At 42.0% G+C, this 25,062-nt stretch overlaps 1 pseudogene; it reads right to left on the reverse strand.

Annotated features, from left to right (window-relative positions):
- Positions 1 to 551: 551 nt before the first annotated feature.
- LOC123806714 lies at positions 552 to 3,127 on the reverse strand (annotated as a pseudogene).
- Between the last annotated feature and the right edge of the window lie 21,935 nt (positions 3,128 to 25,062).

Below are 25,062 nucleotides of genomic sequence, written 5' to 3' on the forward strand. Positions count from 1 at the left end.
TGCATCCTCTCTCATTTTCCATCATCACTGAAAATAGGATGGGATAGGAGCTTTGTTTCACTCTGTACAGCTGCGTCTCTGTGACACACATCAAAGGAGATGCCATTCCACCCTCATCTCCCAGGCTCACAGTAAGTGGCCTCCGCCTCTTTGGATTGGATGGAATAGTTTGAATAAGTAGTTGTATATTCATTCTTCATTTGTTCCCACTTGCCACAAGATGGATTTGCATTTAACAGAATTACAACACCATAACACTCCATTTTAATTATGGCCAGTGGCAGCTGGTATCCCAATTCACAATCAACATTTTGTTAAGGATATGTGATTCACATATATTTATGTCTTACTCAAAGATGTGGACACAGTTTTCTTTTCTTTTTTGGAGGGGGTGTTACCAAATTACATTTGAAGGAATGGTACACATGAAGGACATAAGTGGATGATTGGTACAAGTTATAGACAAGGTAAAGGTAACTCCAACATGCACATACTGCTTTGGTGACCAGGGATGTCACGCATGTGGCTGTGGAAAGGCAGCCTGAGGCTTATTAGCTCTCTGTACTGTCTCCCAGAGTGTGTTTGTCAAAGAAATTGTCCACCATGTCAGATCCCGGGCCCCCCGGCCTATGCAAGTTGGTTTCATGGTCCCCCAATTCTATAATGGATTTCACCTGCTCATTCAGGTAGTGCGCCTCAATGAAGTCACACAGATGAGGATCATTTTTTTCAGTGGCCAGCTTGTGTAAATCCAGTTGTGACTGATTCACACTTTTTTCCAAGTGTAATGCACACTCCATTGCATTCAGCCCATTCTCCCAGTCATCGCATTCTGGTTTCTTGATATCCTGTAGGAAGATTCGGCCACCTCATTGGTTCTGCAGCTTCATCAGTTTCTCAATATGTTCCCTCTCCTCATGAGATTGGTGAAGAAAACATTCGGCAAAGTTCTTCAAAGCCACATTATCGCGGTCAAAATAGCAAGACATGGACAGGTAGACATAGGAAACGTAGAGCTCCTGGTTGACCTGGCGGTTGATGGCGGCCTCGAGTCCTGTCGTAGGTTCTGGCGCACTTGCGAGACGGATGTGGTTGTGATAGCGGCTGAGGACAGGCAGCTTCGCGGCACTGGAGTGGTGGCAGGAAACTTGGGGTGGTCCAAGAACGTTGTTAGGGGTGGCAGAAGGATGGATCTGGGCAGCAGACTGGGATGGGGGGCGTGAGCACCGGGTTCCGTCCAAGCACTGTTGAAGCAGGAAACCACAGTGACTCTTGGAGAAGACTGGAGCGGTTTTCAATGGACTTGTGCTTGTCTGACTTAAACACTGGGAAGGTGGTAACGTGATCTGTTATCATTTGCTGCTCCCAGGTCCTAAGAGCCCTCATGGTCTTATAAAACCCCATTAAAACTCATGGAGCCTGTTCTTCTGACTTCATTCCTAATGCTTTGCATAAACAGTCCCCTTAGACTTGCATCAGAAGTCCTTTGGAATAAAAACAGACCACAGGAAACTATTTACAGGTAGAAAGAAGATAAAGAAATTTTCTTCATTCTGTTGTTCATTCAATAAACAAATTCAGACAATAGATAGAGAAGCAACTGCATATATTGTCAGAAGACAGTAAGAATCATGAAGAGAAGTCAATTTGGATAAGGGAATAGAGTGTGATGGGCTGAGGGTAGAGTTAGCTGTTTCATGTTGCTTGGGCAGAATGCCCACCTGAAAGGATGACAGTGAGGGACACCCTGAGAGACAAATGTGTGAGTCATGCTGATATTTGGATGGAGAATGTTCTGGACAAAAGGGCAACCACCAGAGTCCTCAGACAGGAGCATACTTGTCATATGAGGGAAAGAGCAAAGGGGCCACAGTGATGGGAGTCAGGTAAAAGAATGGAGGCTTAGTGGATGAGGTCAAAGAGCAAGGGCTAACTAACACAGCCTGTGGCTGGTGTGAGAATATGAGCTACTGCTTGAGCTATATGAGAAACCAAGAGGGTTTCCAGCAGAGGAGAGACTGGCCATGGTCACGTTTCAACAGTCTCACCTTGCTGCTGCGTTGCAAACAGACCACTGGGGCAAAGCCAGAAGCAGAGAGACCTGTCAAGGGGTATATTAGTCAGCTAGGGCTGCTATCCCAAAATATTATAGACTGGGTGGCTTAAGTAACAGAAATTTATTTTCTCACATGAGGAAAATTAGGTTTCCCTACAACTAGGTTAGATGTACAAGATCAAGGTGTTGGCAGTTTGGCTCTTCCTGGGGCCTCTCACATTGGCTTGCAGAGAATCGACTTCTCTGTGCGTCTTCATGTGGCCTTTCTTCTGCATTTGTACATCCCTGGTATCTATTCTCTTCTTATAAGGACATTAGTCAACGACTAATATTGGATTATTACCTCATTTAACTTTAACTTTCTCTTTAAAGGTCCTATCTCCAAATATACAGGGCTAGGACTTCAACATTTTGGGAGAGTGCAATACCACGCATAATATGAAGGTGACTGAAGTAATGCCAATGAAAGGCGACCATGCTTGGACTGCGGTCATACTGGTGGAAATGGTGAGAAGAAGCTGACTCAGGCTCTTTTTCTGAAGGACGAATTAGTCAGAACTGTGTTTGTGCCAGTTTTCATGATCATCAAGAATGAGTAGAAAGGTCTGGCCGTTGTTACTCAGTTGGGATGTTGTCCTGTAACCAAAAGGTTGTGTGTTAGATTCCCAGTCAGAGCACATACCTACACTGTTGGTTCAATCCCTGGTCCCAGCACGTACAATCCCTGGTCAGAGCACAGCTGGGAGGCAACCAATCGATGCTGCTCCCTCACATTGATGTTTCTCTCTCTTCCTCTCTCTCTAAAAAGCAATTCTCTCAAGGTTATTTATATTTCTTGTGTTTATTTGGTGGAAATGATATACATATAAGGTGGGGCAAAAGTAGGTTTATAGTTGTGAGTATCCAAAACACAGGGTTTATTTTTGTGTTATTATTTATTAATTATTGTATTATTTTCCAAATGAACAACTCTAAACCAGCTTTGCCCCACCCTGAATATTGGTATACTACTTTACATCTTTTCTCAAATTCATGTTCAGTGAGGTCATTTGGTAGCTTGATATCAGCCATGGTAAGAGTATTTTCAACTCAGAAACTGGCAAATACTATAATTTAGGGCTTGATTTGATTTATCATTTTACTGATTGTTAGACTTAAGAAAATGACAAGGGAAAACTGTCACATTGTCAAAAGCACAGAAAATTGAGGAAATATTTTTTCAGTTTTCAGAAACTATTATTCAATTGAGCAAATAAATCACTTATGTCACTGAAGAATGAGTGAGTGGGGTTCCAACATACATCTTCACTGTTTCACTTCTGTTATCTGTTAACTGAAAGGAAATACAACTCACATTCATAATGGAACTATATTTTTTCATTTGTTGTAACTTAGGTTACCTATACACAAGTTTAACAAAAATAATAAATCCAGCCCTGGCTGGTGTGGCTCAGGGGACTGAGTACTGGCCTGTGGACCAAAAGCTCATGGATTGGATTCCCAGTTAGGCACATGCCTGGATGCCAGGTTCAGTCTCCAGTCTGGACTCATGTGAGAGGCAACTAAGTGATGTTTCTCTCCCTCTCTTCCTCCCTTCCCCTCTCTCTAAAAAAGTAAATAAAATCTTTTTTAAAAAATCAATGAAGCTATTCTGTGAGAATTAATCAGTTGTATGCAATTTATAATTAAAATTGTAAATACTGTTAAAATTTGATATTTTATTATTATTATTTTACAATATGTGCTATATATCCTTTATATAAGTAAAGTTTGTAATGAAGTCTTTACATATACAATTTTTTTTGAAAGCTGATTATTATACACTTACCAGCCCTCCTTGATCACACCTGTGCTGTGGTATAAAACAGGATTAGGTCTAAGACTGACCCTATTTGTCTTTCAATGGGGGTCTCTCTCTGGGATTCTGAGACTACTATCTTACAGAAAATATGCATAATTGTGGTAAAAAATGTGGCTGGGTTTTCTAGTGTTGACAGACAACACAGGACTTCTTGGCTACTGTGTCCTAACTTGCCTTACTCTGTTACCTTCCCCTACACCTTTTAAATTAATGTCCCTAGAGTTCAAATGGAACTAATCTGTTGATGGCAACCCCGACACTCCTGTGGTGGCCAGAAGCCAGTCAAGGACAGTGCTGTGACCCCAGGGCTGGTAGACTTACCTGTTCATCATAAAGCAGGCTGGACAGTGGTCATGCCTGTTTAAACAACTGTTTGCTACACTACTAAATGCAAGCTTATATCACCATCCCTTTCACGAAACCTTTTCCCCCTCCATGGTGTTTATCCCTTTCTGTTTACTTTATTGTTTGTTTTCCCCTCACCAAAATGTAAGCTTCACGAGGGCAGGGGCATTCCCTCTCTTTGGTTCAGACAACCCCCAGTGCCTAGAAAGTGCCTGCTACTCAACAAATAGACAGTAAATAGGCACTCAGTGATCATTGTCCCATGAAAAAATAACCTCAAGTTCATGAACGCTAGTGATCCCACTCCTCACCTGGCATACACACTGCTGGTGCATGAATGCTGGCATTGTTTTGCATCTGAACACAGTACACACGCCAAAGAGAGTGAGAGCCAGCCTGCTGGGACTGACCCGGAGAGGCTTGTGTGCCTTTGCAGGCCCAGATCGAGTCATGCAGGGCAAAGCCACTGAGCTGGGCAGGTTCAGAGGTGTCATCCACTCCAGGAAGAGCCTCACTGCAGGGAACACTTTGATTGCAAAACTCTTTTAAAATGGTTTTTGAAGAAAGAACATTGGAATTTAAAAAATCAACCATTGTCCTTTGGGCACCATGTATCAAAGCCAAGATTCTTCCCTATTTGTTTTCCTGTGTGTTTTCAGATCAGAAGATACATTTTATTATTGCCATTCAAGAAAATTCCATTGATCAAAAGAGCAATCACGTTGTTTTCTTTGCTATTGAGCACACACTCTGCTAGTGTGAAAATGCCAAATAATATTGACCTTATTTATTTCTACACTCAGAATCAAAAACTAGACATAATTATAGTGACCAGTTTTTTAAATATGTGGGCACCATATAATTAAATTTTATATATAAAAATTCTGAAGAAAATAAAGATGTTGAATTTCTCAATTTCTTTATAGCTGATTAAATGGAAAACAAACATTTTATTATAGTAGCTGAAAACATCCCATGGGTTTTATTAGGCAGTCATAAAGCCCTTGAACTTGGACCAAAGAAACTGTACATAAACCACCCCTGTTTATCTACCTTCAGGACCCAGGATTTATTTCCTTCAACCTCAAGAATATTAAGATGGTGACACTTCGAACAGCAAACAGATGAACAGTTGAATCTTACTTGAACTGAACTATAACTAGTAGAATCTTTAAAGAATGAATTATATCACAGTAACAGCAACTCTTCTAGGAATTTGAGAGTTCATGTTTTATAATTTAGAAGCCCTAGGCAAAATTAAGGAAGAAAATTATTCTTAGGGAGACCCACCAATGCCATGAGATCTTTCTGGGAGTCTCTCCCCAACATTGTTTGTCTCCCCGTTCAGCACTTCACATGGGAACCTATGTGTCCAAGTGCCAGGAAGTAGGTGCTCCCTGCATGCTTCCCTGCTTCTCCAGGTGACAGCTAGTGAATGTAGTTTCTAAATACAGACTAATAAAAATTGCATGTTTAATATTAATACTACCCTCCTCAGTGGCCACACCTCAGTGCTTTTAAGGCATATTCTCCAGAGTGACTAGGAAACCCCAGAGAAAGCTCAATGGTAGTGGAATTCCCCACCTTTGAGAGGACTCCACCCAAAGCCTGCAGCTGCCTCCTCAAGCAGTGCTGAATAACACAGCAGCTCTGCTCTGAGAGAGGCAGGAAGGCTGGGCTAAGGGTCAGAGAGAGGTGGAGACATATAAGAGAGCACTGGCTTTTTCAATTTGCTGCTGGAATTCATTTGAAACAGTCTAACCAGTCAAAAAGGATTTCCTATTTCAGCAGCTCCTTGGAATAGACCAAATGGAAATGAAGTGGTCCTTTCTAAATACCTGATTGGTCGTACTGTGTGGGAAGTGGACAGCTCGATGGTCTTGCCTTCAAGGACTGTAATTTCTCCCAGATACATTCCCTGAGCAGTTTCCAAGTTCAGTAGGTTTATGGCTTCCTCCTTTTAAATGCATGTATTGTAGGCAAAGATGTAGTAGCCTGTTTTTCAAAATTCTTGATCAATAGGCTAAATGAAAGACTAGTCCTGCTAGCCTGCAGGTTTCTAAGGTGTAAATTGTTAGTGAAAGTATGGCATAAAGCTGGTTTGGCCTCAACTAACAGCAGCCACTATTCAGTTGAATATAGAGAAGGCAGCAGAAAACAGATTCAGCCCTGCTCCCACGTGTGCCCAGACACTGCCTGTGCAGTGGTCACCCAGGTTCTGAGCAGCCTGCAGCAGCAAGGTGAAGTCTAAAGTCTAGTGATGTTTACAGCCGATTCCATTCCTAGTCTTGTTCTCTGTTGAAATATCTGTTCTAAGAAAGAAACAGAAAGAGATTTTAAAGTTTATTCTTGAAATCTTAAGAAAATCTGAATTTATTTCCATCTTACCAACTTTTTCTTTAAGCAAAACAACCAAATTTTCTGCTTGCACTGTATATATTTCTTGCTCTGCCTTTTCTTTAAGGTCCAAATTAAAAGTGGACCCAGAGAAAACAAGCATGATTCCATGATGGAGGCTCTGATGGCCATTGTTCCTTGTTAGACCTGACCCACTGACCGTGACAGCTATCAAGGAGAGGATCCAGGTCCCTCATGACTTCTCAGGGTATGTGGGGAAGCAAAGCAGCTATGGAGGCCAAAGCTGACAGCTCACTTAAACTATGTGGATTAGCCACAGATTAAACAATTTGGTGGGTAGAGCCTGCTTCCTTAACAAAATGTATAAGTAGGATCAAATGTCTTAATAAAGTATTAAGTTAAGCAGACTGATTTTTTAAAATATATTTTATTGATTATGCTATTACAGTTGTCCCATTTTCCCTCCCTCACTCCTCTCCACCCTGCATACCCTCTCCCACCCACATTCCTCCCCCTTTAGTTCATATCCATGGATCATACATATAAGTTCTTTGGTGTCTACATTTCCTGTACTATTCTTACCCTCCCCCTGTCTGTTTTCTACCTACCATCTATGCTACTTATTCTCTGTACTTTTTCCCTCCCTCTTCCCCTCCCACTCCCCTGGTGATAATCCTCCATGTGATCTCCATTTCTGTGGTTCCATTCCTGTTCTAGTTGTTTGCTTAGTTTGCTTTTTTTTGTTTGTTTGTTTTAGGTGTGGTGGTTAATAATTGTGAGTTTGCTGTCATTTTACTGTTCACATTTTTTATCTTCTTTTTCTTAGATAAATCCATTAACATTTCATATAATAAAGGCTTGGTGATGATGAACTCCTTTAACTTGACCTTGTCTGGGAAGCACTTTATCTGCCCTTCCACTCTAAATGAAAGCTTTGCTGGGTAGAAAAATCTTGGTTGTAGGTCCTTGTCTTTCATGACTTGGAATACTTCTTTCCAGCCCCTTCTTGCCTGCAAGATCTCTTTTGAGAAATCAGTTGATAGCCGTATGGGAACTCCTTTGTAGGGAACTGCCTCCTTTTGTCTTGCTGCTTCTAGGATTCTCTGCTAAATTTTTATCTTGGCTAATGTAATTATGATGTGCCTTGGTGTGTTCCTCCTTGTATCCAACTTCTTTGGGACTCTCTGAGGTTCCTGGACTTCCTGGAAGCCCATTTCCTTCACTAGGTTGGGGAATTTCTCCTTCATTATTTGTTCAAATAAGTTTTCAATTTCTTGCTCTTCCTCTTCTCCTTCTGGCCCCCTATAATTTGGATGTTGGAACATTTAAAGATGTCCTGGAGGTTCCTAAGCCTCTCCTCATTTTTTTGAATTCTTGTTTCTTCATTCTTTTCTGGTTGGATATTTCTTTCTTTCTTCCAGTCCAGACCTTTGATTAGAGTCCCAGTTTCCTTCCCATCACTTTTGGGTCCCTGTACATTTTCCTATATTTCACTTAGAGTAGCCTTCATTTTTTTCATCTAATTTGAGACCAAATTCAACCAATTCTGTGAGCATCCTGATTGCCATTTGAATTGGATCTCTGATAGGTTGGCTATCTCTTCGTGGCTTAGTTGTGTTTTTTCTGGAGCTTTGAGCTGTTCTTTCATTTGGGCTTTTTTTTTTTTTTTTTGCCTTAATGTGCCTGTTACATAGTGAGGGGCTGAGCCTTAGGTGTTCACTGGGGAGGAGTGTGATGCTGTATATGGGGAAGGGGTCTAAGAGGGAACAATGGCGCTTGCTCTGCTCTCTGCTGGTTCAGTCACTTCCCCCACTACCCACAAGCAAATTGGGCCCTTGTGGTGCTGATTCCCGGGTGGGTGGGTTTGTGTACGTTCTAGGACCCTGTGGGTCTCTCCAATGAACTCTCCTGTGAGGCTGGGAGTTTCTCCCGCTGACGCCTCAACCCCCACAGGTGTTTTCAATCAGTGGTTTGAGGTTTTATTTCCCTAAGCTGGAGTTTTGGGTTGTGAGGTATGTCTCGCTCCCCAATTGTTCCTCCTGGTTTATCTGCACACAAATGTGGGACCGCCTGCTCCACCAGCCGCCATTGTAGTCTTGCTAGACAGCTGCAGCCTTGTGCACCTTCTCCACAATTGGGCACTGGGCCTGCCAGCCTCTGCCTTGCCTGCCCCAGTCCTCCAGCCACTTGCAGTCCTCCTTGCCATGAGTACTCTCCGCACGCCCATCTCTGCCCCTCTACCAGTCTGGATGAGTGTGTCTTCTTTTAATTCCTTGGTTGTTGGACCTCCACACAGTTCAATTTTCTGTCATTTCTGGTTGTTTTTCGTTTTTAAATTGTTGTTGTCCTTTTGGTTGTGTGAGGAGGTACAGTGTGTCTACCTACACCTCCATCTTGGCCGAAAGTCCAATTTTTTTATTAAAATTTTTTTCAATTACAGTTGACATTCAATATTATATCAGTTTCAGGTGTATAGTATAGTAGTTATGCATTTGTATAATTTCAATAGGGTTGCCCTGGTAAGTCTAGTATCCCTGATACTATGCACAATTATTATGTTATTATTAATTATATTCCTTACACTGTTTTTTACATTCCCATGACTATTCTGTAACTGCCAATTTGTACTTTTTAATCCCATCACCTTTTACACCCAACCCCCTAACACACCTGGCAACCATCAGTCTGTTCTCTCTATCTATAAGTTTATTTCTGTTTTATTCATTTATTTTGTTTTTTAGATTCCACATATAAGTGACTTATTTCACTTAGCATAACACCCTCTGGATTCATCCATATTATTACAAATGGCAAGATTTCATTCTTTTTTGGCTGAATAACATTCTATTGTATATATGTATCCCTTCTTTATCCATTGTCTATTGATAAACACTTAGGTTGCTTCCATATCTTGGCTAAATTGTAAACAATGCTGTAATGAACACAGGAATGCATATGTCTTTTCAATTCAGCATTTTGGGATTCTCTGGATAAATACCCAGAAGTGGAATTACTGAGTCCTTCTTTGTCTCTTCTTACACCCTATGTTTTAAAGTTTATTTTGTCTGATAAAAGCATTACTACCTCAGCTATTTTTTCTCACTTCCATTTTCACGAAATATCTTTTCTTATCCCTTTATTTTCAGTCTGATGTCTCTGTCTTTAGTGGGTGTGGGTATCTTGTAGACAGCATATGTAAGGGTCTCCACTCAGCTACCCTGTATTTTGATTCAAATATTTAATCCATTTGACTTAAAAGTAATTATTGATAGATAAAGTGATATGTGCTAATTGCAATTTTATTATTCATATTTTTTTAATATTTCCTTCTTAAAGAAGTCTCTTTAACATTTCTTGTTGTACTGTTTTGGTGGTGATGAACTTCTTTAGCTTTCTTTTTTTGAGGGGGGTGTCTGGTAAGTATTTTGTCGCTTCTTTTATTTCATTTTATTTATTTTTAAGTATATATATATTTAAATATATTTTATTTGTTATGCTATTACAGTTGTCCCATTTCCCCCCTTTATTCCCCTCCACCCTGCATACCCCCTCCCACCCAAATTCCCCTCCTTTAGGTCATGTCCATGGGTCATACATATAAGTTCTTTGGCTTCTCCATTTTCTATACTATTTTTAACCTCCACCTGTCTGTTTTGTACCTACCATTTATGCTACTTATTCCCTGTACCTTTTTCCCCATTCCCCGCCCTCCCCATTGATAACCCTCCATGTGACCTCCATTTCTCTGATTCTGTTCCTGTTCTGGCTGTTTCTTTAGTTCACTGTTTTTTTAGGTTCAGTTTTTAATAGTGTGAGTTTGTTGTCATTTTACTGTTCATAGTTTCAACCTTCTTTTTCTTAGATGAGTACCTTTAACATTTCATATAATAAGGGCTTAGTGATGATGCACTCCTTTAACTTGACCTTAGCTAGGAAGCACTTTATCTGCCCTTTCATTCTAAATGATAGCTTTGCTGGATAGAGTAATCTTGGGTGTAGGTCCTTGCTTTTCATGATTTTGAATACTTCTTTCCAGCCCCCTATTGCCTGTAAGGTTTCTTTTGAACAATCAGCCGGTAATCTTATGGGAACTCCTTTGTAGGGTAACTGCCTCCTTTTCTCTTGCTGATTCTAGGATTCTCTCCTTCATTTTAATCTTGGCTAATGTAATTATGTGCCTTGGTGTGTGCTTCCTCGGATCTAATTTCTTTGGGACTCTCTGAACTTCCTGGATTTCCTGGAAGTCTATTTCCTCTGCCAGATTGAGGAAGTTCTCCTTCCTTATTTGTTCAAATACATTTTCAATTTCTTGCTCTTCCTCTTCTAGTGGCACCCCTATGATTTGAATGTTGGCACATTTGAAGTTTTCCTGGTGGTTCCTAAGCATCTCCTCATTTTATTGAATTCTTATTTCTTCATTCTCTTCTGAGTGAATGTTTCTTTCTTCCTTCTGGTCCACACTGTTGATTTGAGTCCCAGTTTCCTTCCCATCACTTTTGGTTCCCTATACATTTTCCTTTGTTTCACATTTCATAGCCTTCACTTTTTCCTCTATTTTGTGATCATATTCAACCATTTCTGTGAGCACCCTGATTACCAGTGTTTTGAATTGTGCATGTGATAGGTTGGCTATCTCTTCGTCACTTAGTTGTCTTTTTTTCTGGAGCTTTGATCTGTTCTTTCATTTGGGCCTTTTTTTTTTTTTTTTGTCTCAGCATGCCTGTTACATATTAAGGGATAGAGCCTTAGGTATTTATTGGGAACCACCCTGCCTGGTTTCAGGAGTTGTAACCCCCCCATGACTAAGGCTGAGTGAGCAACCTTTGGACCATACGCCACTAAGGAGACAAAGCTTATCTTCCTGGCAGGAGCGCTGCTTCTGCTCCTTTTACTTCATCTACAACTGGCCCCCAATGCTTGATCAGTTAGCCAATGATGGGTAAGATTCCCCAAGGGGGAACAACCTAAGACAAGCATGATCACATGGGGGCTCCAGGGAAGGACTTGGGGGGCTATAGAGAAAGGGGGTGATAGACCCTCGCCCCTCGGCTTTGACAAGGCCTGAGTCCTCATTCTGCCTGCGAGAAGTCTCCTAATTTCTTGGCTATCTTGTCTCCTCTGCCTGATTTAAGCCTGAAACAGTGACAGAGGGTAGTGCAGCCCTTTGCTGGTAAGGGCAGGTTCCCCAGGTAATCAGGCCTGAGAAAGAATACATAAACTCCTGTGAAACCTGCTTTGCTAAGAATGCTCTTAATTAAATGATAAAGGTCCAGACAGGAAATGAGTTTGTTTCCCAAAGTTTTGTAGCCCTTTAGCTAACAGACCCTGACTCAGAATAAGGCCTCGTAGTTCTTTGTATGCTGTGTATTGTTTGATCCTTACTGCCTGACAATGATTAATGAACTTTACCTGTATCTCTGTGCAAATTAAAAGCCAATAAAAAAACTGGTAAAGGCAAGGATCAGGGCGCTCTCCTTTGAGACAGTGGCCAGGCCACTCTGAGGCACCCTCCCCTTGAGAGGGTAGCTGTGCCATCCCTTTTCCTCTACCAGACTCGGTAGTCAGTGTGAATGTCTCATTTCATCCATAATGCTGCAGACACTGCAGGCCGGTGTCTGAGTCAGGTATTCACCAGGGCAGGGAAACCCAAGTCACTGTGTTGTGATGCTCTCAGTGGGGGAGGCATCCAAGAGGGAAGAGTGCTGCTTGCTCACCTCTCTTCTGGTTTTCAGTCACTTTCCCTGCAACCTACAAGCAAATTGAGCTTTTCTGGTGCTGATTCCCAGGTGGGTGGTTTGTGTACGTTCTAGAACCCTGTAAGTCTCTCCAACAAACTCTCCTGGGAGGCTAGGAGTTTATCCCACCACTCTAACCCCCACAGGTTTTTTCAGTCAGAAGTTTTGAGGCTTTATTTCCCCACACTGGAACCCTGGGTTGAGCAGTCTGTCTTGCTACTCAGTTGTTCCTCCAGGTTTACCTGTATGCAAACATGGAACTGTCCGCTCTGCCAGCTGCCCATCTCTGCCCCTCCTACTTGTCTAGATGAATGTTTCTTCTTTAACTTCTTGGTTGTTGGACTTCCATACAGTTTGACTTTCTGTCAGTTCTGGTTGGTTTTGTTTTTAAATTTGTTGTTGTCCTTCTTTTGGTTGTGCAAGGAGGCACAGTGTATCTACCTATGCCTCCATCTTGGCCAGAAGTCCTTAAGTATATTTTATTGATTATGCTATTTATCGATTAGTTGTAGGTCCTTGCCTTCCATCACTTTGAATATTTCTTGCCAGTCCCTTCTTGCCTACAATATTTCTTTTGAGAAATCAGCTGAGAGTCTTATGGGAACTCCTTTGTAGGTAACTCTCTGCTTTTCTCTTGCTGCTTTTAAAATTTTCTCTCTATCTTTAACTCTTAGCATTTCAATTATGAGATGTCTTGGTGTGATCCTCTTAGGGTCCAACTTGATTGAGACTCTCTATATTTCCTGGACTTGCATGTCTATTTCCTTTGCCAAATTAGGGAAGTTTTCTTTCATTATTGTTTCAAATAGATTTTTAATTTTTTGCACTTTCTCTTCTCTTTGTGGCACCCCTATGATGTGAATGTTGGATCTCTTGAAGTTGTCCCAGAGGCTGCTTATACTACCCTCATTGGGGGGGGGGGGAGGGGGGCGTGGTTTTTATTCTTTTTTCTTCTTGCTGTTCTTATTGGTTATTTTTTGCTTCCTTATGTTCCAAATCATTGACTTGAATTTCAGCTTTCTACACTTTACTGCTGTTTTTCTGTAAATTGTTCTTTATTTCAGTTAGTGAGCCTTTGTTTTTGACTGGATATGTTTTTATGCTGCTGAGGTTCTCAGTAAGGTCCTTGAGCATGCTTATAACCAGTGTTTTGAACATTGCATCTGATAGATTCCTTATCTCCATTTTGTTTAGCTCTTTTTCTGGTGTTTTGATCTGTTCTTTCATTTGGGCCATGTTTCTTTGTCTCCTCATTTTGGCAGTCTCCCTGTGTTTGTTTCTATACAGTAAGTAGAGCTGTTTTGACTCTGTGTCTTGGGAGTGTGGTCTACTGTAGTAGGTGTCCCATAGGGTCCAATGGCACAGCCTTCCTTTATCATCCAACCTGGGTACTCTAGGTGTGTCTTTCATATGGGCTGAGTACACCTCCTCTTGTAGTTGAGCTTTGGTTGCTGTTGGCAGATCAATGGGAGGGATTTACCCAGATCAGTCAGCTGTAAGGATTGGCTGTGACCACTTAACCACCAAACTCTGCCCTCCATAGAGAATCAGCTGTTCAGGGGAGGGCTCATGGTGCTCTGACATAGTCTGTAGCTACCCACTGGGTGCACTGGCCCTGGGGTTTCCTGGGTGGTACAGGCCAGGACAGCCCCCACCTGTGTTTTGCCTGGAGCCACCCTGCCTGAGCTATAAAGCAATCTGAGAAAGCTGCTACTTGTGCTGGACTTGGAGATATCCAGGCAAAGCCAAGCTGTGAAATCAATCTGCCTACTGCTAGTGCCCAGCCTGGAGCTCACTGAGGCCAGCTGTTGTTTATTTGATAAGATTTAGGAAGTTGTGAAGCATGAGCCAAGACCAACCATTCATATGGTAAAGCAGCTTTGGTGTGCCTGTGAATTGGATGGGTTGGAGTGTCTGGGGATCTCCAAGGCAGATCAAACAGTTTTAGCCAGGTTGATGGAATCTCAAGTATGGCACCAGCCTGCTGGTTCCATGGCTCTGCAGGGAGAGGGCTCAGAAAAGAGACAATGGCCTCTGCTCACTCAGATGCCAGACACCTCAGCCTCTCCCTGCACACCACTGGTACCCTTGGCACTAGAACTCAGAGGGACTGAGTCTGAGTAGGTGAGTCCATGTGTGGGTTCCTTAACAGGAACTGCTTGGGTCTCCAGAAATTTCTTCCACTGACTCAATACCTGATGGTTTTTGTAGCCAGAAGTTGTGGGCATTTATCTTCCTGGCACTGGAACCCTGGGCTGGGGGGCCTGGTCTGAAGCTAGGATTCCTCACTCATGAGATATCCCTCCTGAATATTTATCCACCACACGTGGATGTGGGACCAGCCTGTTCCACATCTGCACCCCTCCTACCGGTCTGGAGAGATGCTGCTCCTTTAATTCTGTATTTTTCAGGCTTCCATTCAGCTTGATTTCTGATGGTTCTGAGTGATGGTTGTTCCATATTTTAGTTGTAATTTTGATGTTGTTGTGCAAATAAGCAAGCAATGTCTGCCTACATGGCCATCTTGACTGGAAGCCCTTCTCCTTTCATTTTAAATGAAAGCCTTGCTGGGTAGAGTAGTCTTGGTTGTAGGCCCTTACTTTTCATCATTTTGTATATTTTATGCCAATCCCTTCTGGCCCAAGTGTTTCTGTTGAGATATCAGCTGACAGTTTTATGGGAGCATGCTTGTAGGCCACTAACTGCTTTTTTCTTGCTGCTTTTAAGAGTCTTTCTTTGTCTTTAACCTGTGGCATTTTAATTATGCTCTGTCTTGGTGTGGACCACTTTGGGTTCATCTTGTTTGGGACTTTCTGCACTTCTTGGGCTTGTAATCTATTTCCTTTCCCAGGGTAGGAAAGTTTTCGTCATTATTTCTTCAAATCGATTTTTAATCCCTTGCCCTCTCTCTTCTCCTCTGGCACTCTTATGATGTGAGTGTTGTTACATTTAATGTTGTCCTGGGTGTCCCTTAAACTATCCTCATTCTTTTGGATTCTTTTTTCTCTTGCCATCCTGATTGGGCTTTCTGCTACTTTATCTTCCAAAATACTATTTCAATCCCCTGCTTCATCTAATCTGCTATTGATTACTTCTAGAGTATTCTTCATTACAATTATTGTATTCTTTATTTCTGACTTGTTCTTTTTTATAGTTTCTGTGTCCTCTTTTATTCTTAGTACCTCTTTGTTGAAGTGCTCACTGAGTTTCTTGAACACCCTTATAAGCAATATTTTGAACTCTATCTGGTGTACTGCTTGCCTCCATTTTATTTCATTGTATTTCTGGATTTTTGTCTGCTTTTTTTATTTCTCCATTTGAGATGTTTCTTTATCTCCTCATTTGGCTGCCTTCTTGTGTTGTATTAGGTAGTCTGTCTCTGAGTCTTGGCAAGGTGGCCTTATGTAGTAGGTGTCCAGTGGGGCCCAGTGGCATAGTCTCCTTGGTCACCTGAGCCAAGATGTCCCTTGTGTGAATTGTGTGTGCCCTCCTGTTGTAGTTGAGTCTTGATTGCTATTGGCATGTCAGTGGGTGAAACAGACACTCAGACTGACTGGCTGTGAGAAATGGCTGTGACTACAGCAGACAAGCTGTTGTGTGGGAGTTGACCCCATGAAGCAGGATTTGCTGTAGTGGGACTCTGGTGCCTGTTGAGTCCAGTTTTGGGGTGTGTCTTTTGTGGAGCTAATTGGGTGGTGCTCTGGTGTGGTCTGAAGCTGGTCACGAGGTGTATTGGATCTGGGACTTCTTGGGAGGGACTCTGGTGCAAGCCCAGGCCAGCCACTGCCTGTGTCTGGCCCAGTTCCACCTGGCAGGAACTATAAAGTGATCTGCAATTTGTAGCTCCCTGTGATGGGCTTGAAGGCACCTGGGAGAAGCTGTACTGCTGGGGCACTGCCACTAGTGCCAGACTAGGGGCCTCTTAGCGGGAGTTATAGGGTATGCTAGCCTCAGCTGCTGCTTGTTTGGAGTTTGTGGTCCATTCAGAGATTTTAGGAAAATCCACAGCATGGGCCAAGGCCAGTTGCTGGTGAGTAACAGCCACTGAAAGAGGTTCCAGCCTGTGCACCAGTTGGGTGAGGGAAGTTCTCGGGGAATCACTAGATGGAGTGAGTTTGATGGAGACTCAGATTTGGTGCCCACCTGAGCCAGTAGGCTGGGGTTTGGGGAAAGCTCAGAAAAGGAATAATAGTGCCTGCCTGCTGGTCGTGTTGGGAAAGGGTTGAACAAAGGAACAAAATGATGGAATGCTCTCTCTCCAGCCCTACTCTGAGGCCAGACAGTATAGTTCCTCTCTGTACATCCCTGGCACTTTTTTTTTCACTTTTCAAGCCTCTGGCCCAGTGCTGAAGCTAAGAGCAAGTGAGTCAGTCCATCGGTGAGTAAGTCCATATGTAGGCCCTTTAGAGTGCCTGGTACTCCAGCATCCTCCCTCTCACTTGGATGGAATCCCTGCTGGTTTTCGCAGCCAGGTGTTTTGAGGACTCCTTTTCCTGGCATTGGGACCCTGGACTAGAGATCCTGGTGTGGTGTTGGGACCCCTCGGGGGTGACTTCCACAGATGAGATGTCCCTTCCAATCTTTAACTGCCACCCATGGGTGTGGAACTAACCCATTTCACATTTCTGCCCCTCCTATTCATCTCAAGGTGGCTTCTTCTTTATATCCTTAGTTATATGACTTCTGTTCAGCTAGTCTTCAAATCGTCCTCAATGATAGTTGGTCTACAAATTAGTTTTAATTTTGATATGGTCATGGGAAGATAAGCATAGTGTTTACCTACTCTGTCATCTTGACTGGAGGTTTTAGACCAATTTCTGTTACTAAGAAACTGGCTCTCAAATTTTCAAAATGCTCTGCTATTGAAGCACATTCCTGCTCTGACCTAGAGGCAGGCTGATTGTGAACTGCACATGCCTGTGTTAGATGTGAACAAGTGCAGGGAGGTCAGGCACTGTGGGCTGCAGCAACCTCATGGAGATCCCTGTAAATGGATAATGTCATTCTCCATCCAGAGCCTCAAGGACAGGCAGGGCTGCGCTGGGACTCTAATTATAGTGATCTAGGAGAACTTTCAAGGATTGAGCTGTATGTATGCTGCTTTTCATTTTCAGGACTTTGGCAAGGCACTCAGAATAGTACAGAAAACAGACAGGACTCCAGGTTATGAGTGGTACAACACAGGGCATTCATTTCTTATGGCCTTGCTGTTGCCTGGGGCATGTCCTGGGCAATGCATGGAGCTGGACTCATTACACTGTCATTCACTCACTGGAATTTTCTTTAAAATGGAATTCAAGAGAGCATTTTTAATTTAATTTAAACCATTATTTGTTTACGTAACAACATTTTTTTAAGGAATATGTATTACACCAGATAGCAATATCACATCAAGAAATGTGAAAAGTCAGCCCTGGCTGGCATAGCTCAGTGGATTGAGTGCGGGCTGCAAACCAAAGCACTGCAGGTTCGATTCCCAGTCAGGGCACATGCCTGGGTTGCAGGCCATGGCCCCTAGCAACCGCACATTGATGTTTCTCTCTCTCTCTCTCTCTCTCTCTCTCTCTCTCCCTCCCTACCCTCTCTAAAAATGAATAAATAAAACCTTTTTAAAAAAAGAGTAAAAATTAAAAAGAAATGTGAAAAGTCTTCTTCCATAGCCTGAGCTGGCATGTGCTCATTTAGGGATGTGAATGATGGTGACCCTGTGTGTGGGTATTATTGAGGATAACTGGTAATATTAGTTGTGATAGTGTGTTATAATTTAATAATTGCTTCTCTCTTCATAAAAATTTTAAATTAGATAATTTTAAAGGTTGAATTGTACATATCTCTGTATAGATAGATGATAGAAAAAAGATAAAAGATAGACAAAAATAAATCTGATTTTTTAAAAAGTATTCTTTTACTTACTGGGTTGTTCTTAGTTAATATAACATAGAGATTGAGATGATTTTTGTTTGAGAGAAAAATGTAAATTCTGTATCTAAAGAAGAAAAATAAAGCTTCATTCACTATAGACAAAATTTTTTTCAAACTGCACTTCTGTTAAAGTATGTACCTCTGGAAATGAGTATGGAAGAGGTTTCTTGTTTTTTATATACTTTTTTCTATATTTCTTTATTTATTTCTATAGTTTGATATTTTTATCCCAAATGTGTACTTGAAAATGGCATTGTACATTTTGAAATGAAAATGGTATTTTGAAAATGATATTGTGGGTTTCTCTTGTAAATTGTGATCATGTGATATGGAAATGAAAGACAGAAAAAGTGAAGAGAATGTTGCACGTGGGTCACCAGCCAGCAGTGACCATGGAACGCTGTGGATGATTCGACGATGAACACGCGAGAAAAAACACATGCACAGAGACAGACTAGTTTCTGTGGGGAAGTAGGGACGAAATGGCCACCCCCCCCAGTGGGGAGCGCGCCGATTTACAGTCCATACCTGCTTTTATTGGGCTCATTCTGCATAATAATTCAGGTAAAGTACAGAAGTCATTAGGGGGAAGTAAGGAACCATAGAAAACAAGGAACTCTGCCGGTGTGTTGAGTGGGGGTCAAAGAGCTGTAAGACTGAGGAACAAAATAACTTCCTCCTAAGACCCTTCTCATTCAACTGAGAGCATTCTAAACAAAGAAGGTTTCACAGTAATTTACATGTTCTTTCTTAGGCCTGATCACCCCGGGCAATCCGCACTTCTCAGTACAGAGCTGCACCACCCTGTCATTGTTTCAGGCTTAGGTGGAGCAAGGGAACTAAGGCAACTGGGAGACAAGGAGGTTTTTTCCCAGACGCTGAGAACTCAGGCTATGTCAAAGCCGAAGAGCGAGGGTCCATCACCCCCTTTTGCTGCAGCCCCCAAGTCCTCTTTTGGGGGGCCTCCCAAAGTGATCGTGCCTGTCTTAGGTCGTTCCCCCCATGGGGGAATCTTACCCGTCTTTGGCTAACCGACCAAGCTTTTTGGGGTTCAGTTATGAATAAAGCAGCAGAAGCAGCATTCCTGCCAGGAAGATAAGCTTTTGTCTCATTGCTGGCTTACGGTTCCAAGGGCGTTCCCTTAGCCTTAGCCTAGGCGGGAGTTTCAGCTTCTGATACCAGTCAGGGTGGTTCCCAACAAGAGAATAGAGAGAAAAAAGAGAAAATACAAAGTAAAAATAAGATTAATAGTGGGTTGTTGCAGCCACTTTAGAGGACAAATTTTCAAGCATCCTAACGTAATTTGAAATACTCAGTTATCATTATCCTTAATAATTGTTTAGACTTAATTTCTGTAGAACAATTTCTGGGATACTTCAGTTTTAGTCATTTTTTTTAGATGTCTAAAAAAATTATATCATATTGTTCTTTCGCTTAATTGAATTTAAAAGTAGTATTGGTGTGTGCAAAGTTCTGAACTCACTGAGCATCGCATAAAATTATTCAGGACGTGAAACTAGAGCCTCGGGAGCCATCTTGCTGCCATCAGAGATGTGAGAACAAGGCCAACATGGTCTCATCATTTGCTGACATCATTTGAGAGTATGAATTAACTCAGAATGGATATTTCCATTATTTAAGTCAGTTACCATCACTCCCCTTTTATGTGTGTGCTTAAATAAATAAATAGTTCAGTTATCCTTTTGCCAAACAGAAAAAGCCTTCAGTTGCTGACTGGAAGATAAATGGTTTCATATTAGTTTGTATGACATTTATGATGTTTTCTGAGAAGTTAAAATGTCCAGACATCCTCCAAGCACTACTGCTTTCCTCAGGCACAACCTCGTGTTGCCCTCCTGCTCTCTTGCTCTGATGAGTCATCTATGACTACCCCAAGCCCTCAGTGCACTCCACCCCACCCCCCTCTCTTTCTTCTTAGACCTAAGCAAGTTGCTGAAAGGTCATAAGCTTGTTTCTTGTTGCTGATGTCCTGGGGCCATCATAAAAAATGGTAAACACTTTACATTCATGTCATCCTGACCTGTGTCTTTAGCAGATATTACTAATAAATTACAACTTTCCTCTCCATTGAACCTTGAAATTCTTAAGCCATTACCAATTAATCACAGGGAACATGAAAAAGAAAAGGTACCATCTGCCCTTTACTTGATTCAGACTCCCACAGCAAGGAGCCCATACACTTGGTCCTCAACTTAGCACTTCACCCTTGGTGACTGACCTACGACCTTGACTGTGTAACTCACTCTGCCTACTAGCTCCCACTTCCCATTTCACAAGAAGTTTTCTGGGCTTGACTTCTGGAAGGTTCCAGCTCCCTTCCCTAGAAAGTCATGTTCTCCTGTTGCCCTACTCACCAGAGGAACAATGTTATCAGAGCTGTGGGTATAGCAGATACTGGGATTTGCTCACTCTGTATGTATTCTAGCCTCCTTCTCATATGCCTTCTTTACTGGAAGCTAGAACAGAAGAGGTCACTTCACAAGCTCTTTAGCAGCTAAGATTTTAGATGAGATTTAGGTTCAGTAGAGGCATTCATACATTACTTGAATTTAGAATGCAGTTACATGACAGAAGAGGCAGGGCACAAGGCTTCCAAATGCTGGTGTGCATTGTTGCCCAGCCAGGTGGTTCTGGTGCCAGGCACTCAGAGGAGGACTCTCATTTCTGCAGATGGCTTCCTGATGTGTGGGACCAATGGCTCCCCTGGCACTCACTGCTGGAATGTGGCCTCAGGAGCTGGAAGCTCAGCATAGAACCTGCTACTTCCAGCCTCCCAATGCCTCTTTCAGTCACCCAATGCTCTCTGACAAAACCCTTTCTGCTTAAACTGCAATGGAACTTGATGGACACAGGGTGTAGTCATGTGAAACTCCCAGTCACCTTCCTTCTTTTCCATCTGATCTGACTCCACTCTCAGAAAATGCAGGGCCACACCAGGTAGTCTAGTTACACAGATAAGGAAGGAAATATGGTAAGTGTTCAGCAGCTATTATCTGGAAGATTTATGTAATAGAGGAGAACACAGAAGGCTATTTAAATAACTTAATTACTGAAGAAAATTAATTGTTTCTTTTTACAATGGGAGAACTCATTTGTAGCATAGGAAGAAAATTATAATGATAATTGTAATCATAAAGAACCACAGGAATATCTTTCAGACTTGCTAAATATTTATGTTGAGAAATTTTTTCGTGATGTTTCCACCAAAATACAACCATTACTGCCAACCAGATTTTAGGTAGAAGATGCTAAAAGACACACTGACAGTATTAAAAGAGATTATCCTCAGGGATTGCCAAAGACGATGTTCCTAACTCCATAAGAGTACCTCAGCATAATAAACACCCATGGGCAGAAGCAATGCTGTGGATGAGTTTAGTGAGGAGAGAGATGTTTTTCTTCTGATAAAAAATAAAAAGAGGATAGAAGGGAGAAAAAAAATAATATTGCCATGGAAAAGCTTGGTAACCCCTAACTATGCCATGCCAGAGGATCAAGGTTAACAGCAGCAGTGATCAATCAAGTCCATAGTATCTACTTTTGATGTGATGTGATGCGAAGGGCACTTTATCTGCCTCCCCTAACTCCTAATCCCAGTCTAATTGTAAGAACACCACCACACAAACCCCAACAGAGGGGCATTCTACAAAACAGATCTGTCCTCCTCGAAACTGCGTGGTCATGTAAAACCAAGTAAGTCTGGGAAACTGCCATAGCAAAGAGGAGCCTGAGGAGACACAGCAACTAATATAACACGGTATCCTGATGAGATCCGGAACAGGCAAAAAAAGACACTAGCTTAAAAATAAGGACAGCAGAATAAAGTGAGGGTTTCATTTAATAATAAGGTATCACTGTGGGTTCATCACTTGTGAAAAATATACTAAATGTAAGATATTAATCATAGAGGAAACTAGGGATAAAGTATATGAAAATATGTGTATTCTACTCGCAATAATTCTGTAAGTTTAAAACTTTCTAAAAATAAAAAGTTTGTTGAAGAAAAGAAAGGTTTGCTCTATTGTCATAGAAGGAAACGAACCCAGTGCCCAGATGTCCAAACTTTGAGTAACTGGCTATTAACTCTTCATTTAATTGTTATAACAAAAGCAAGCTTGAAGATGCCTCAAAAGTTTCCCATGAGTATCTCAGTGAGTCTATAAAAATATAAATGAAACTTAAAAATATCAAGTGAGTTAAAAAGCAAAAGAGTCATTTTATTGCTCATTAATTCTGAATGGTATTTTTTGTCTAATTTATACTTACCAATCATGTTCCTTTATTTCAATTATTATCATTAGATTTAAGTAGAAATGTATGTGATTTAAATAGACATAGCTGTATGTTAATGAACAAGATCATGGTATAAAGGTTTTCTTACTCATGGACACCTTTTAAAAACTTGGACTAGAAACTAATCCTGACATGAAAATGAGGCTGAGGCAGATGGTATGCCTTTTCTCACGTGGAATTTACACACGCATTCTGGGTCTCCATCTTACTAGATAATCAAAGAACACGAGGGTTTTTATCATCTGTCTACCTCCAACTCACTCGGCTTACACTGACTGAGATTTACATATCTCTAAATGCTTATAGTATTGCCTGTCAAGAAATTAAAAAGAATGATACTATCTTTAACCCATCTGGAAAAGATAAAATATTTGGAAGTTAAAAATTCCAGTCAGTAAAAGCTGAAGAGACAGCTGGAATTCTTTCCAGAAACTCTAGTTGAAAAAAATACACTTGAAGGCAAGGTCAGTCTGCAGCTGTTGGCCCAAGCCTGCCTGAAATTGGATCAGCTAGAGTAAAAGCCCTGAAAATCTATGTGGAATAAGAGAAGAAAAGGTAGGAAAAGAGAAGGAACAGCTATTTAGTTAATCCCTCTATGCTGGGTATGTTAGGTTCACTATGCCACAAGAAATATATAGCAGGAACCCTGTACATCTTAGGAAACCAGCTTCCAGAGGTTAAGGTGACAGCAGCCAACAGCTCCTGAGGGGCAAAGGCAAGAATCAGATGTGGGTCCATCAGAGTCCAGTCTCTGAAACTGGAAGCAGGAGTCTTCCTGCTTTGTCAGTATCCACAGTGCAACAGCCTGACAGTGGGTGCTGAGTGACCAGTATTTGATGAGAAGGCTTTCTGCATCTGTTTAAACATTACTTTACTCTCAAGGACTTTGGGAAATCTTTTCATTTTCATTTTATTTTACTTTTGCTGCCAGTGCAGGTTGATGCCAACAGGCCCTGACAACTAAACAGAAACCTGTATTTCTGTTTTTGCCAGCTCTCCCAGCCTAAAACTCGTGCTCAGAATGTATAGCAGATTTCGGGTGATCCGAACAAGGTTGGGCTGTGGACTCCTTCTCCCTAATTTTTCCAGCAAGGCAGTGAGCAAGACATAGTTGGTAATTACCTCTCAGGTACTGCACAACATCTGTGTGTGCCTTGCAAATGTGGTCATAAGCCATGTAGATTCATGTGGAATCCATGCAGAATGAAGACTCTTTCCCTGGTGGACCGGCCAGTACCTGCATGACTCCTGCCCCCAGTGGGGGCTTAGCTGGGAGACAATGGGATGGGCCATGCCAGGGCTTCGTTTCACGGTCCCACTTGGACATAGCTTTCGAAGAGTTAGACCCTTAAGGATCTTAAAAGGCTTTACATTTGCATATAAAACACTGTTTACTTGTTTTACATGTTTGAAGTAAATCTACAGCTAGAGCACAGTATATTCCATTGTACTTTTAAAGGGCAACATGGGTGTTACCCATGACTATGTAAAATTAAAAGTACACTGACAAAAGCCAAGGGTCAGGGGGAGAGACATTGAACAGGAACCTATAGCTTTCCGTGAAGTCCTTCTGCTCTGTTGGAATTATTTAAACCAGATGAATCTACTACTGTGACAAATTTAAGTAAGATACTAAAGAGGTAAAAAAAAAATCATACATCTCCAGAGTCCCAAAGCAAGAGACAGAAGGCAACCTAGGCCTTTGGAGTCCATGTGCACGGCATGTCAAGACTTCCTCTGGACACAGAGTGCTTTGTGTGTCATGAAGGCAGCTGCTATATGTATATAAACATCCATTATATTTTTCCTTGTTCCTTTTCATTTAAGATTGAAGTCACCTAGTTACATAATAGCCTGTTTCAGAAAGTTGTAAGGAACGAGCTGGGACATTCGTTAAGAGAGGCGAAGGGGTGCCCTATGCTGCCCTGCAGTGGATGGAGCACCAGCCTGCAGGCCGGGCCCCCAGTTAGGGGTGTGAGAGAAGCAACTGATTGATGTCTCTCTCACTCATCTGTGTTTCTCTCCCTCTCTTTCTCCTTCCCTTCCCCTCTCTCTAAAAATAAATAAATAAAATCTAAAACCAACAAGGGAGAGACAGAGAGGTGAAGGGGTGAGCCGGAGTCAGCCAGCACTCAGAGTGCAGAGCTGGGAGAGCCGCAGACACTGCCTGCCTCTCTATAACCAATTCCAGTCAGTCACACGGGAAGCCGCATGGCTCAGCATACCTGGTGCACTGGCCTTCCTGGCCTTAGAAAAAGAAACTGTCAAGGTCAAGTCCCGCATTGGTGATGCAAATCCAGGCAGGCCCAGGCTGGACGAGTGGAGGACACCCCTTGCCAAACATCAGGCAGCCTCTGACCCTTCCTGCCTCTTTGCCAGAAAGAATACTTTTTGTGACTTTATATAATTTTAAATGTTTTGTACAACAGAACACATTCTGAAGCAAAAAATGTCAGTGGTCCCTGCAGGAG

This window comes from Phyllostomus hastatus, unplaced genomic scaffold (assembly GCF_019186645.2).
Source record: "Phyllostomus hastatus isolate PE091 unplaced genomic scaffold, TTU_PhHast_1.1 phas_scaffold_39, whole genome shotgun sequence".
In the NCBI taxonomy this organism is placed as follows: domain Eukaryota; kingdom Metazoa; phylum Chordata; class Mammalia; order Chiroptera; family Phyllostomidae; genus Phyllostomus; species Phyllostomus hastatus.